At 40.8% G+C, this 14,310-nt stretch overlaps 1 long non-coding RNA gene across 1 annotated transcript; it reads right to left on the reverse strand.

Annotated features, from left to right (window-relative positions):
* Positions 1–472: 472 nt before the first annotated feature.
* LOC130611953 (uncharacterized) lies at positions 473–13,979 on the reverse strand. Its single transcript, XR_008975362.1, has 3 exons — positions 13,905–13,979; positions 9,385–9,423; positions 473–565 (listed from the first exon to the last, which is right to left on the reverse strand). It is a non-coding gene; the product is annotated as an uncharacterized LOC130611953 (long non-coding RNA).
* Between the last annotated feature and the right edge of the window lie 331 nt (positions 13,980–14,310).

Genomic DNA, 14,310 nt, shown 5'->3' on the forward strand with positions numbered 1-14,310 from the left:
TGAATCCCTTTGCAGTCCTCTGCAATTAAAAAAGGGCACCATTATTTGATTTCTGAAGACAGTGACTGCAGGTGCCTTGGTTTCTTTCATTAGACCAAACTGTCCAGTGCTGAAGTGGGACGAATCAGCCAAGAATAAGTGTATTTGAGTGGTCTGCCTCTATCGATAACATTAAATACAGCTCAAGAGGAAACTGTACTGGTGAGAATGATGGTATTCAAAAAGATAAATACTGTCTGGAAGGAGAACTCTATGGTAGCTGGAACTTATACCGATGTATTAAGAGAGATGCATGGGCAAATTTTGTTGTGCACAAAGCTGTATTTGCACTCTGTGCTCTCCCTGTATCAAACCTACCCCTCTCTGTACCTCATGAGGAAGGCACAGGGAACAGAAACCTGTGAGGGGACACCTAGAGCTGCTTCTGGGACAGTTCAAATAGTCAACAAAATGAAGACACATACCTCACGTATCCAAACCCATTAATATCTTATCCCCGAGTCCTGGCCATGGCAGTTCACCAGGATTACCACATGTAAGACCATCAATCCTTAGGAATGTGTCCCTGTAACGCATCAAGACAGCATCACAAAAGCTTTTGTTTGGCAACGACAAACTCAAAGCAGAAACCACTGTGAAAAAAAAAACACTCCTTGAAAGCATGGAGCTAATTATACAGTACATTCTCTAATGAAGTAAGAGGCTTAGTGACTGTTTAGGAAGAAGTTAGAAGAAACAGAGGGGATTGAGGCAGTTTGCGTGGCAGTTTGAGCTGGCAGGTGAGCGGGATGGTGAGCACTCGCTGTTTGACCAGGGCCCAGTCTGGGAGCTCTGCTCTGGCTGCCCCAGTGGTGGCCAGTGTAGGCACCCAGACAGAGCAGACAAGAGGGGAGGCTGCAGTGCAGAGCTCGGGGTGTAGAGAGTGCCTGCACTGGTCTGGTGAGGGGAGGGTGCACAGTGGGCAGGGCTGCACTCGGTGCTCCCTGGTGGAGGTCCTCCTGCAGCAGGGGCTGAGCTGAGGGATGCTGTTAATAGACTGAGAGATGTCAGGGAAGCTGAGAGAAAGCAGGAATGCTTGCTCCCGGCCCAAACTGTCCAGGGGCCTCAAGCTTCCCCTCTAGCTTATGTGGGAAAGTAGGAGGCCATTAACCCGGGAAGCTGGGAATTAGTGACAAAAAAAGCAACAAAAATAGGAGGAAGAGGACAATTAAAAGCAAGGGGCTTCCCCCTAAATCCCCTGTCCCCCACAGAACCGCTTTGCTGTCCTGCAGGGGGCTAATGAGGAAACGCACTCGAGCCAGAAACAGCCGGCTGGTGCCCTGGTAAAGAAGATCTCTACTGGTGCTGCCAGGAAGAAGTGGCGGGTCATAGTAGTAGGGGACTCTACTTTGAAAGGGACAGAAGCACTCATCTGTCAGCCTGACCCCATCTCAAGGGAGGTGTGTTGCCTACCTGGGGCACGGATCAAGGACGTGGCAGAGAGACTGCCTGCTGTAGTAAGTCCCACGGACTATTACCCACTCCTGGCGATACATGTGGGTGCTAGGGATATAGATAGTAGTAGCCTGGGGAACATAAAGAGGGACTACAGAGCCCTGGGGGAGGTGGTTAGGGGCTCTGGAGCTCAGGTGGTCTTTTTCTTAATTCTCCAGGATACAGGGGAGGACCTAAAAAAAGCTAGGAGGATCGGCCAGGTTAATACCTGGTTAAAAGGGTGGTGCCATAGTCAGGGGTTTGGGTGTCTTGAACACGAGACCCAAGCTTATAGCCCAGGTCTAGTTGAGGCTGGTGGAGATGGTCTGATGATAAAGAAGGGAAAGAGCAGTTTTGGTAGGAGGCTTGACAGACTGGTCAAGGAGGCTTTAAACTGGATGTGTTGGGGGAGGGGACATCATTCCGTCCCAACACACCCAGTCAGTTGCCAGAACCTATAAAAAATGCTCGGAGCAAAGTAGAGATATCCCAGCCGTTCCAGCCAATGAGCCAAATTCATTTGGAGCTTGGCTCAGATACCTCTACAAAACACCCGTAGCATGGGGAAAAAACAAGAGGAATTAGAGATGTGTACACGTCTACAGGGGGTATGATATAATAGGCATTGCAGAAACATGGTGGGATGGCTCCTATGACTGCAGTGTTGGAATGGAAGGTTACGGGCTCTTTAGAAATGACAGGCCTGGCAGGCGGGGAGGGGGAGTTGCCCTTTATGTTAGGGATAGGCTGGAGAGTATGGAACTCTGTCTGGGGACAGGTGAGCAGTCCACAGAGAGTTTGTGGGTCAGGGTTAAAGGGAGAACAGCTATCGGAGACATTACTGTGGGGATCTGTTACAGACTGCCTGATCAAGGAGAACCTCTGGATGAAGCACTCTACAGACAGATAGGAACAGCCTCATGCTAACAGGCCCTTGTTCTCATGGGGGACTTCAACCACCCTGACATCTGTTGGAAGGACGGTACAGCCCGGCACAAGCAATGGACGGTACAGCCCGGCACAAGCAATCCAGGAGGTCCCTCGATTGTGTAGAAAACAACTTCCTTCTGCAAGTAATAGAGGAGCTGACAAGGAGAGGTGCCGTGCTTGACCTCGTGCTCACCAAGAGGGAAGGGCTTGTTGGAAATGTGACGCTCCAGGGCAGCCTTGGATGCAGCGATCACGAGATGGTCGAATTTGAGATCCTCAGGACAGTGAGAAGAGCATGCAGCAAGCTCACTGCCCTGGACTTCAGAAGAGCAGACTTTGGCCTCTTCAGGAGCCTGCTTAGTAAGGTTCCATGGGATATAGCCCTAGAGGGCAGGGGGGCCCAAGACTCTTGGTTGATATTCAATGATCACCTGCTACAAGCTCAGGAGTGTTGCATCCCAACTAGAAGGAAGTGCAGCAGGAGGGCCAGGAGACCTCCTTGGATGGATAAGGAGCTCCTGAGGAAAATTCAAATGAAAAAAAGAGGCTCATAAAAAGTGGAAGCAAGGACAGGTGGCATGGGAAGAGTACAGGGATGTTGTCTGAGAAGCTAGGGACCAGGTTAGGAAAGCTAAGGCCCAGTTAGAATTAAACTTGGCTAGGGATTTTAAGGATAACACAAAGGGATTCTACAGGTACACAGCAAATAAAAAACAGACTAGGGAGAATGTAGGCCCCCTCAGGAAGCTCTCGGGAGAACTGGCTACACAGCATTTGGAGAAGGCTGAGGTTCTGAATGACTTCTTTGCCTCGGTCTTCACTGGCAAAGGCTCTGACCACACCACCCAAGTCTTGGAAGCCAGATGCAGGGACTGTGAGAATGAAGAACTTGCACCCACTGTAGGAGAGGAACTGGTTCGAGACCATCTTAAAAATCTGAACATGCACAAGTCCATGGGTCCTGATGAGATCCATCCGCGGGTCCTGAAGGAGCTGGCCAATGAAGTTGCTAAGCCACTGGCCATCATATTTGAGAAATCATGGCAGTCAGGTGAAGTTCCCGATGACTGGAAAAAGGGAAATATAACCCCCATTTTCAAGAAGGGGAAAAAGGATGACCCGGGGAATTACAGACCAGTCAGTCTCACCTCTGTGCCTGGCAAAATCTGGGAGCAGATTCTCCTGGAAGGCATGCTAAGGCACATGAAAATCAACAAGGTGCTTGGTGACAGCCAGCATGGCTTCACTAAGGGGAAATCCTGCCTGACCAACTTGGTGGCCTTCTATGATGGGGCTACAGAACTGATGGACAGGGGTAGAGCAGTTGATGTCATCTGCCTGGACTTCTGCAAAGCGTTCGACACTGTCCCACACAACATCCTTGTCTCTAAATTGGAGCAACATCAATTTGATGGATGGACCACTTGGTGGATAAAGAACTGGCTGGATGGCCACACGCAGAGAGTTGAGGTCAATGGCTCGATGTCGAGCTGGAGACCAGTAATGAGTGGTGTCCCACAGGGATCAGTATTGGGACCAGTCTTGTTTAAGATCTTCGTCGCTGACATGGACAGTGGGATTGAGTGCACCCTCAGCAAGTTTGCTGACGACATCAAACTGTGTGGTTCAGTTGATGTGCTGGAGGGAAAGAATGCCATGCAGAGGGACCTTGACAAACTTGTGAGGTGGGCTGATGCCAACCTTATGAAGTTTAACCATGTCAAGTACAAGGTCCTACACCTGTGTCAGAGCAATCCCAGGCACAGCTACAGGTTGGGCAAAGAAGAGATTCAGAGCAGACCTGTGGAGAAGGACTTGGGGGTGTTGGTTGATGAGAAAATGAACATGAGCCATGTTCAGCATCCACTCACATCCCAGAAAGCCAACCGTATCCTGGGCTGCATCAAAAGGAACGTGACCAGCAGGTCGAAGGAAGTGACCCTGCCCCTCTACTCTGCTATCGTGAGACTTCACTTGGAGCACTGTGTACAGTTCTGGTGTCTTCAACATAAAAAGGACATGGAATGTTGTGGAACAAGTCCAGAGGAGGGCCACAAGGATGATCAGGGCACTGGAGCACCTCCCACATGAAGAGAGGCTGAGAAAGTTGTGGCTGTTCAGCCTGGAGAAGAGAAGGCTGCGTTGAGACCTCATCGCAGCCTTCCAGTATCTGAAGGGGGCCTATAGAGATGCTGGGGAGGGACTCTTCATTAGGGACTGTAGTGATAGGACAAGGGGTAACAGGTTAAAACTTCCACAGGGGAAGTTTAGATTGGATATAAGGAGGAAATTCATTCCTGTTAGGGTGGTGAGGCATTGGAATAGGTTGGCCAGGGAGGTTGTGAATGGCAGTGTTTAAGACAAGGTTGGATGAGGCCTTGGGTGATATGTGGTTTAGCGTGAGGTGTCCCTGCCCATGGCAGGGGGGGGGTTGGAATTTGATGATCTTAAGGTCCTTTCCAACCCTAACTATTCTATGATTCTATTCTATGATTTGAAGTCAGGAATGACTGTGTCTGACGACATGCATTAACGAATTTATTTGCATTTGTGTATTGAGATAAATGGCAGCAGAATGATTTACAGTAATTTATACCCAGTGGTATAAATGACCCTGAGATGGTCTTATAGAACCAAAGAAAACTGGAGCCAGAAAGACATTAGTCTATCTGATGAAGGTAGTCGATTAAAAAAAAGTGTTATATCTAAAATGCTATGTCTGACAAGTACACTTGACCACATGACTAAAAACCTCATCTGAGATTGCTGAAAGCATTAAAAAAAAATATTGCTGGATAAGGGTTAATACTAAACTGCATTTTACCTGACATATAGTAACCTCTTTTTTCTATTAATCTTATTAGACACTTTAAAACTTCTCCAACTGCTTACTCCCTAACTTTTTCAAATCCCACCTTTCTCAAAAGGCAGCACTGCTACAATCAAAGACCGCTTCAAATCTCTAGCAGTCCCGTTCATTTCCTCTATTACATATTACACCGGTTTCTTTACAGGCTGATTTTGGCACAGGATAATCTCGTTATCCTGTAGACAATCCTATTTCCTGGATACGCTCTCTTCAGTACAATCTTACCAAAAAACCCTGCTAAGGTTCACCTCACACTCACCTCTGGTCCATTTTCTTAAGTGAATCATATAACGTCTACAGCTCCCCTCTGGAGAGCAATAATGGCTTTAGCAGTCAACAGTTGAAATATTTCACTGAACTACTCTCAAACCTTTGAACCCCATCTTAAAGTAAGTCATTGTTATAAATACTAATTAAGTAATATATTTTGAGGGAAGGAGTTGGAAATAGATACGAGTAAAACAGGAATTACCACAAAAGCAAAAGATGAATGGTCAATTTACCTGCAGCAGGAGGCAATGCTTGATATTCCATTAAGAGACATTAAACTTCTTGACTAATTATAAGAAGCAGGTAAAGGAGGAAATTTCTTAGTGAGCTCAATGGGGCATTGATTAAGCCAAAATCCTAAGATCTCCATCCCCAGTGCAGGTGAAGTATTTAATTTCAAGGAAAAAAAATTGACTTTCATATTCAGCTGGACTCCACAAAAGCTTCAACAGAATAAAGTGAAAGTATTCACCCTGTTAAAATTTCAAACTGGAATATCATTTATTTCAGCTTTGTCTAGCCCTTCAATACATATTAAAAAAAAACAACAAAACCAAAAGCACTTTTCTGTTACAAACTATGACATCAAACTCTTCTACACATACTGGGACATTATGTTGCTCTGTTTAATCTTAAAAAAGTCTAATTTTTTTATTGTTTGTATTTATATACAATCTCCATGCTGTATTTTATTCTGAAGGCATTAAACAAGTACTAGAAATATAATGCCTCTTTACATTCATCCTTAAAATAGACTTAAAAATATGTCTAGAAGATAGCACTATATGTGGCTCCAGATATCCCAGTTTTCTAACATTTTGTTTAACTGTGCTACATGAAATTAAGGATTATGACCTTCAGAAAGTAAGTGAATGAAAGCAAGAGCAGGCATTATATCTTTAAGTATAAAAGAATATATATGTAGTCTTTAAATTTATCTATCATTCATAACATGTAAATAGCAGAAAAGCATTTTGTCTCCAAAATTCTAAATACTCATTCGAAATTTAAGACCTCAAATTATTCTACTGTGAATGTTAGGAGAGATGGAGGTTGAAAGTTTAATCTGCTTTGGAGTGACTTTCATTTTCACAACTGAAATGGTAGAAGAAAAAACAAACACTACGGATATGTACTTTGCCTAAAGTATGAGTCAAAAGCTGTTACAACTGAAAACCAAATGAGTACAAGTTCATTTTTTTAGATAAAATGTCAAAAAGGTGAACTCCATCTTGCAGAAGCAAGAGTGTACTCATGAAAAAAGAGTTCATACTTTCAACATACTTTCACCAAATAGATTGCCAAATGCTACAACAGTTTCAATAAATGCGTAGCATCCATTTTAGGATAAGCTGTAAAGAAAAATATTATTTTTTGCCTTCTAGACTTTTCATAAATTACGAATATGAGTAACTTTGTAACTCAAATGTTTTGAGTATGGAAAAGGCGCACAGACATCATCTTCCTCTCTTAAATACATGGAGACAGAGCACTACACTCTACAAAAAGACTGTGATAAAATAGCATAAAAAACTAACCTGCAGAAAAGCAGGAGAAATAGAGTACTTGATTCAACTGTTGGAAAATCAGAAATACTAGTATTACTAGTACAACACAAATTCTAGCTGCTTAAAATAAGGGAGAAACAATTGACTTAGTCCCCAAATTACGTAAATAGGCTGCACCTTTTAGTAATAATACCGCAACACAACCAAGGCAAAAATAAAAGCAGAGGAGACCACTGCATAGCCTGTACCTTCAATCTGACTGCCAATTTTGGTAAATTCTTTTTTTACTTCTTTCAAATTAAACAATTCTACTGGGACTGTTTTGCTCAGTAAACAGTTCTGGTAAGCCACTGATTTTGTATTTTTCTGTTCTACCAGTTCCGGTTGTGTGCTGCCATAAATGTTGCAAGACCTTTTTTTACATGAGGTTTATTTTCATCTTGAACAAATTTTGATAATCCTGCCAGAAATCTTTTGAAGACCTCAACTGGACAGAATAAAGACACTTAACTTCCTTTCCTGAGTGAATATGATGACCATGAACAAATCATATTCAGGCAAACTATTCACTTGACAAAAATACTAACATTTTTTGAGGGAGACTTCCAAAACAGAATGATGATGATTTTGTCTCTGTCCCTATTAGATGAAACAGCACATATTTCTCTGAGAGATGTATATCTGTTTTATCTTTCTCCCCTGGTAATTATACAGAATTATAATATACACTGTCCACAAAAATGTAAACAGTGGAAAGCTTTGCTGCTAGCAAAAACAAGGATCTACAGTTTGACATTTTATTCCAACTTAACTTGAAAAACTCATAGACTATAACTTAGCAACACTCATTTTTAAATGCTCAATATCTGGGACTTCCAACATTAGAAAATAGAGAGCAGGTGTTAACGGAGTGAAACAAGTTGTGAGTATGACTTACAGAAATGAGGAAAGATGGATGACTAAATGCCTTACTTTGGATATTGGACTGGTACAGAAAACCAGAACAGTTAAAGAACCCCATGCCAGTTGTGACAGTGAAAGCAATTATTGGTGTCAGTTGAGAGGCAAAAAATAGAGGACACCATAAATGAAATTAATTGGATTTGAATACTAAAACACTGTTACTAAAGTGACTCCAATTTCAAGATTTTTGCCGGTTGGAAAAAAGCTATAGTAGTAGCGATTTTTCCTTTAAGGAAAGGAAAGCACCATCACTTACAGCAATGATTGCTCTTGATATTATTATTATTTGTTATTGTACCTTTGTCTAAAATGCCTTCTTACTAAGGACTGACTGATGCATAAAGATACCCAAAACATTTTAGTTCCTCTCTTTTGCTGCTAAATCGTTTACTGCAGACCTCATATTCATCACAGGAGATACAATTTTTATAGAACCCTTCCCTATTGAGAATGTTATCCCCATTACAGAAAACTGCTCTGGTAGCAATGTGGTTTAGTATTTTTATCTTTTACAGATTTTAAGTATTTTCTACCACAATGTTGCAATTACTTTATTTTCCGATTTATGTTTTGGGGTGGATTTTTTTTTGTTTGTTTGTTTGGTTGGTTGGTTTTGTTGGTTTTTTTTTCCCTGCTTGAACACATTTGGATAATCTTGTCAAGAATCTGATTTAAGTAACCTATCAAATCTCATTAAAATCCTTGCTGTGCCCAGTTTATATGCCAATAAAATGTCTATAGATCATATTTGCAATGGTTCATTAACTAAGTGTCTGATTAGTTATGTCATATGTGCTGCTGTTAATCTATTATTTTCTCATCTACTGCTGTTTTAATTAGATAGAAGAGGAATTTTAAAACATGCCAACTTGGACAGAAAACACATTCCAAACGTTGTTCAGGTTTTCATGAACTCACACAAAAACACCAGATAAGGTGACAGTTATCTTAAGGTCAACTGGAGGCACTAGGGCTCTGCATGACACTGAAGTGCTGTGGTTGATGATGGGAAGTAAAAGCCAGCTAAGAGCCAGAGTTCTGACTGTCACCAGTGGTTTGTAAATAGATTCTGCTAAAGACTGAAATACACCAAATATGAACCACAGGTCCAGCACGGACACTAGAGCATCACTTCATGTCAGGATACCTTTTCCACTAGCTTGCCAGAGACTTGCTGCCTGAGGGAGTTAAGACTTTATGGCAACTGCAAAAGGTCTCAGAGGCAGTAACTGTTAGGACATATATGGACACGATATTTACAGAAAATATGTATAAGCAACTAGAGGTAAAGATAACCAAAATAATAGCTGTAAGCACTAGGGTATCTGTCTGGTCAATCTATAACGCTAAAGAAGAGAAAAGTATCTTTACCTGTGAGCATGCCTGAGAAACCAGCAGGTCAAGAGCCACCTGTGGTTGACAAAAGAGTTATGATGCATTAATATGTAAGGGAGAAAAGATCAAGACTGTAACACTCTCTCTAGTTACCTTTCAAATATCAAGCATGATGACTTTTTTTGGTGGGTTTTGCTGCTTTTAAACTATTTGGCAAAGCTCAAAACTATCATCAAGAAAATGTCAACTTCATTAATAGACGTAAAATACAAAATAGCATTAAACTTATAGATATATAACAGATATGTAACAAATTTTAAATGAATTGCATATAAGATACAGATATTTTGTACTTAACGGAGAAAAGGTTTGTGTGAAAATTCAACACTGCAGCTTCTTTCTGAATGGAGTGTAACAGCTTTTTAAATCAGATGGACTCTAGAAACAGTAAGATACCATTACACAAGCAATTCAATTAAAGCAATCTTTTGAGATTTAATAACTATTTTCTGTAATGATCATAACTGTGAGAGAAGAAACAAAGTGTTCAGTTTTATTGCAATATTTTACACTCTGTTTCACTCTGCTGCCTCACTTAATTTATAAGCTGTAAGTTCAAGAGTGAAAAAAAGAAGCAAACTCAATTATAAACTATGCAGCACAAGGAATATTCTGTTTTCTATTTATTCTGATCTAGTTCCAAATATAGAAAATGGGGTTTATATTCTTAAACATACCACACTAATCATTTAGGGCTAGAAACATGCTACTCTGTATAAAGACATAGAAAAGATTTAGTCCTGTATTTTAAGTATAGATCTGTGTGGAAGCAACTGCAAGATCAGCATCCCAAGAAGTCAGCCTGAAAAAAGCCCACACATGAAAATCACCCTCTGCAAGTCACTATTACAGAGGTACAGAGTTTTTATTACAGCCAAAGGTGGACTCTGGGCTGGCAGAGTTCTGTCTCATCCCCCAGAAGGGAAGATTTATATATTAACCTTATCTGTGGCTCTCTAAAGTTGCATATATCACCTAGTTAGGACCAAACCATTTTCAGCATGTTTGGGAGGTATTCTTCCTCACAGCTAGGTATTTGGCACTAGATTGACTGCTCAGTACAGAAAATTAAGTGACAATCTCACTACCATTCTCAGCTTCCTACGAAGCACTGTACTTTCTCCTGCTGTGCCTTTCTCGCCTCACCCTCTTACTTTACCTGTACCTACTTATCCTCAGTAATCTACTTCTCTACTGTTTCACTATTCAGCCCTTACTTTCCCTCATTCCTTTGTCCAATATATTCCACAATATCCTCCATCAGTACTTCTGATATGTCTGGCCAGATGTCAGATGGTGCTGATATGCTGACTGACTACTTGTGCTAATGGCCATCCCAACCAAACCCATCCACACATCCATCCTCACTGGATATGCAGGATCTGTCCTAGTCACTCCTGGAAGCAAATGAACCTGTATCATGGGACTCAAAAAGCTTCCTCAGACTATCACTCACCTTTGAAGTAGTCTCCTCTTACATTTGACAAATAGCACAATAGCAACTAGACTGAGGCTGTACTGCACAGAGACTTCAGAAATAGCATCTCCCATCCCCAGGAGGGATCTCCCATCCTAACTGTTCTGCAGGGTAGATGGGGAGGAAGGCTGAAGAGAAGAATTAAGAATTCATTCAGACAGAGAAAAAGCTCAAAAGGTTGGAATTTAGTAAAGTATTTCAAAGCCAGTTCCCTGCATACTGGTCTCTATGTAAGAAATGCAAAATGTAAATCCCATATTTCACAGCTCCAGCTGTGAGCAGGAGCAGAGGGCATAAAGTACAATGCACTCCTAGACTCCCTTCTGAGAACAGTGATATGAGGCAGGTCTGCGGGGATTATCAATAAAAGCCTTTGAAATGATCCCTACTGCCAGAAGCTCCCTTGAGTGACTCACTTTCACTCCCAACATTCAAAAAAGGATATATTAAAATTAGATGTAGATACAAGAAATTACAATATTGAATTTTGAATACTTGCCACACAAGAAATAACTGTAACTCAGAGACGAGACGACAGAAAAGAAATATACCACCAGGACTGCTCACTATCTTTTCCACCAGAATAAATGAGAGGCATGTAACAAACTAACATGGGGTAGGTTCAAAACAAACAAAATGAGCTGTTTGATCAGGCAGTATGTATTACACACTGTGGAACTTAGTTTTGGAGTAGGCAGAGGTTCAGAAAGCAATTAGACAAACCAACAAAACAGTTATCCAGGGAAGGGTGTTTAACACAACGCCATCCCCTCTGACTCCAGAAGCCTTTAAGATGACAGAATGTTCTATGAGAATCACTACATGCTTGCCTTGTCATTACAGTCTTCCCTAAGCTTCCTGAAGAGCTAGCAGTTACTGTAAGAAATCGAATGGCCTAGGAGGTCACTGATCCCATGTGCTGTTCTCATGCTTGAAATTCAGTGAAATTAACTCATTATGTTTTACACATTTGAGAGTAATAACCTTCTTCTATAGCAAAACAAGTGCCCTGAGAAGGTAACAGCTCTTTCTTGCCTCCTTATATCACATTTTCTGAATGGACACTTTGGAACATAAAGATATCCTATGCACAAATCACCCAGCCCAGCATCTGAGAAAAGCAAGTGTATAATACAAAATCAGAGTTGGCCCAGCATCTTTACGAGACTGCTGATATACTTTTCACCCCAGAGCTATGATGGTGCACATTTTGCAAAGAAGTGATGTTCGAGACTCCCAACAAAAGAACAATCTGCAAAGATACAAAACCAATATTCCTAACAGAAGGCGGCAATGGTATCAGAGAAGCTCATAGAAGGCCTGGATATAATCTCCTATCACTCGGATATAAATCTAATAAATCCGTATCATTCACAGAACAAAAACCAAACCAAAGAGCAGCAAGGAAATCTGAGATTTGCAAATCTTGCTAACCTTGTCTCTTCCCCTAGAAAATTCTTCAAACAGTTTGGTAAATGGCAAACAGCCCTTTTGAGGAATTTGAGAGGCCTTCCTCTCAAATGGGAGGGACTGACAATCTCCCAAAAGTAGGCTTACTACTATTGTACTGGCTTTTTTCACTTCTAAGGGAGAAAAATCCAACCGGCAGACTGTGTAGAAATCAAAAAGGCATTGAAAACCACATGGTGTGACCCCAGCTAAATGGAAAAGAAAAGACATTGTATTTTGCTTCCTCAAACCAAGGCCAGAGAAATCTTGCTTTTGTGATTGAGTGTTGATTCTATTTTCAGAAGTTTCCCAAGTCACTCAGCTGGTTTTTGTAAGCATACATAGAGCCCTCACAGACTGCTGTTGCACATGACAAAAGCAGACAAATGAACAAAAATGAACAGGAAAGCAAAGCCAACAAGAGCTCCGGTGTTAAATCTCAGAGGCATGCTATTTGTCTTCATCAAGTTTGTCAATTCCAGGTTCTGACACTCCTACACAGGTACAGAATGAAACAGTGCTTCTAGTAATGGCAATGGAAGTAAATGTGACCAGGTGTGAGATTTTGGGTCTCCACAAAAATTATCATGCCACCAAGAATATCAGTGCCTCTAAAGGATCAGATATCCCATCTTTTCAGCATTCTTTAATGATTCCTCTAAATAATGTATTTTGCCATTTAATATTTAATTTACTTTTGAGATCAAGTTACATAATGCATACATCAAATTGCAAAGCTCGCTGATTCTTCATTGACTTATGTACATATCTTTCTAGTCAAATTGTTATGCATATGATAGATCAATTTGCATGTTTTAATAATCAGGGTGCATAATTTACTACTTTAGTTTCATATTTTGTCTGCAATGATCCGCGTTTTGTTGATCTATTTCTGCTTTTAGAGTTTCAATTGACTGCACCTTCCAAGATGAGTTACTGTACATACGTTAACCACCGACATTTTACAAAGCTTTATTTAACAGAATGCCTATTTCAGGAGTTGGATGCCTCTTATGTGCTTGCTGAGCTGCATACCTCGCCAGATGAACATACTTCACCACTGGAGACTTCCAGTCATCACGAAGTTTCCCATGCTTTAATGCACAAATGCATATCCCAGATTAAATTATATATGGTTCTGGAGAAGACACCTATTTTGTGAAACAAGACTGAGCTGAAAATGTAAACGCTATGTCATAAATTCATAGTAGCTCTCATTAGTGTGGTTTCATTTTGCTCATTAGAAATGAATTCCACCATCCATAAACCTGTAAAAATCACTATATATTTTATTTTAAGGTGGGTTTTTTTTTTGTTGTTTTTTTTTTTAATATATAGATGAGCATTTGTCTTTTTACTTCCGGGGTGAATATACTTTTCTTTCAGAGAATACATGATGCACACTAACATGGCAACAGCTAGCAAAACTATGCTTTCTTGTGGCATGCATCAGGAAATCTGCAGTCTCTCACAGACACCTTTCACTTTTATGTAACAAACTAATACCCTTTCCAGGAACATGAAAAAAGCAAAAATCTGAAGTATGAGTGTCTTAATGGCAAGTACTCACCAGAAAGACTGATGCTTCTGATTCTGATCCAGCCTTTTCCCACAATTCACGTTTTTTTCTGTTAAGTCAATTTTTGTCAAGTATGATGAGCCACTGCAACAGAAAACAGAGTTGAAAAATACATGGGTTAAGTAAACTGATTTTGCGTAGAACTTCAAATACCAGTATAGATTTTAGTTACTAATGTTTAGATCAATAAATTCTGTGTGCTTTCAGAACATATAAAGCATACTTTCCTAAGAAACAAATTATTGTGCCTTTGTTAGCCAAGACAAAATCTGCTGAACTTCAGGACAAGCAAATATTTAAAGCTGTTATTTTTGAAAAATTGTCCCATCTGTTTCAAATTCAAAATCGGGTGGAATTGAGACATAAAACTGGGACTGAAAAAAATTGTTTTTCAGTA

Source organism: Pezoporus wallicus, unplaced genomic scaffold, assembly GCF_028554395.1.
Source record: "Pezoporus wallicus isolate ANWC-B61680 ecotype Strahan unplaced genomic scaffold, APGP_CSIRO_Pwel_v1 contig_5087, whole genome shotgun sequence".
NCBI lineage: Eukaryota > Metazoa > Chordata > Aves > Psittaciformes > Psittacidae > Pezoporus > Pezoporus wallicus.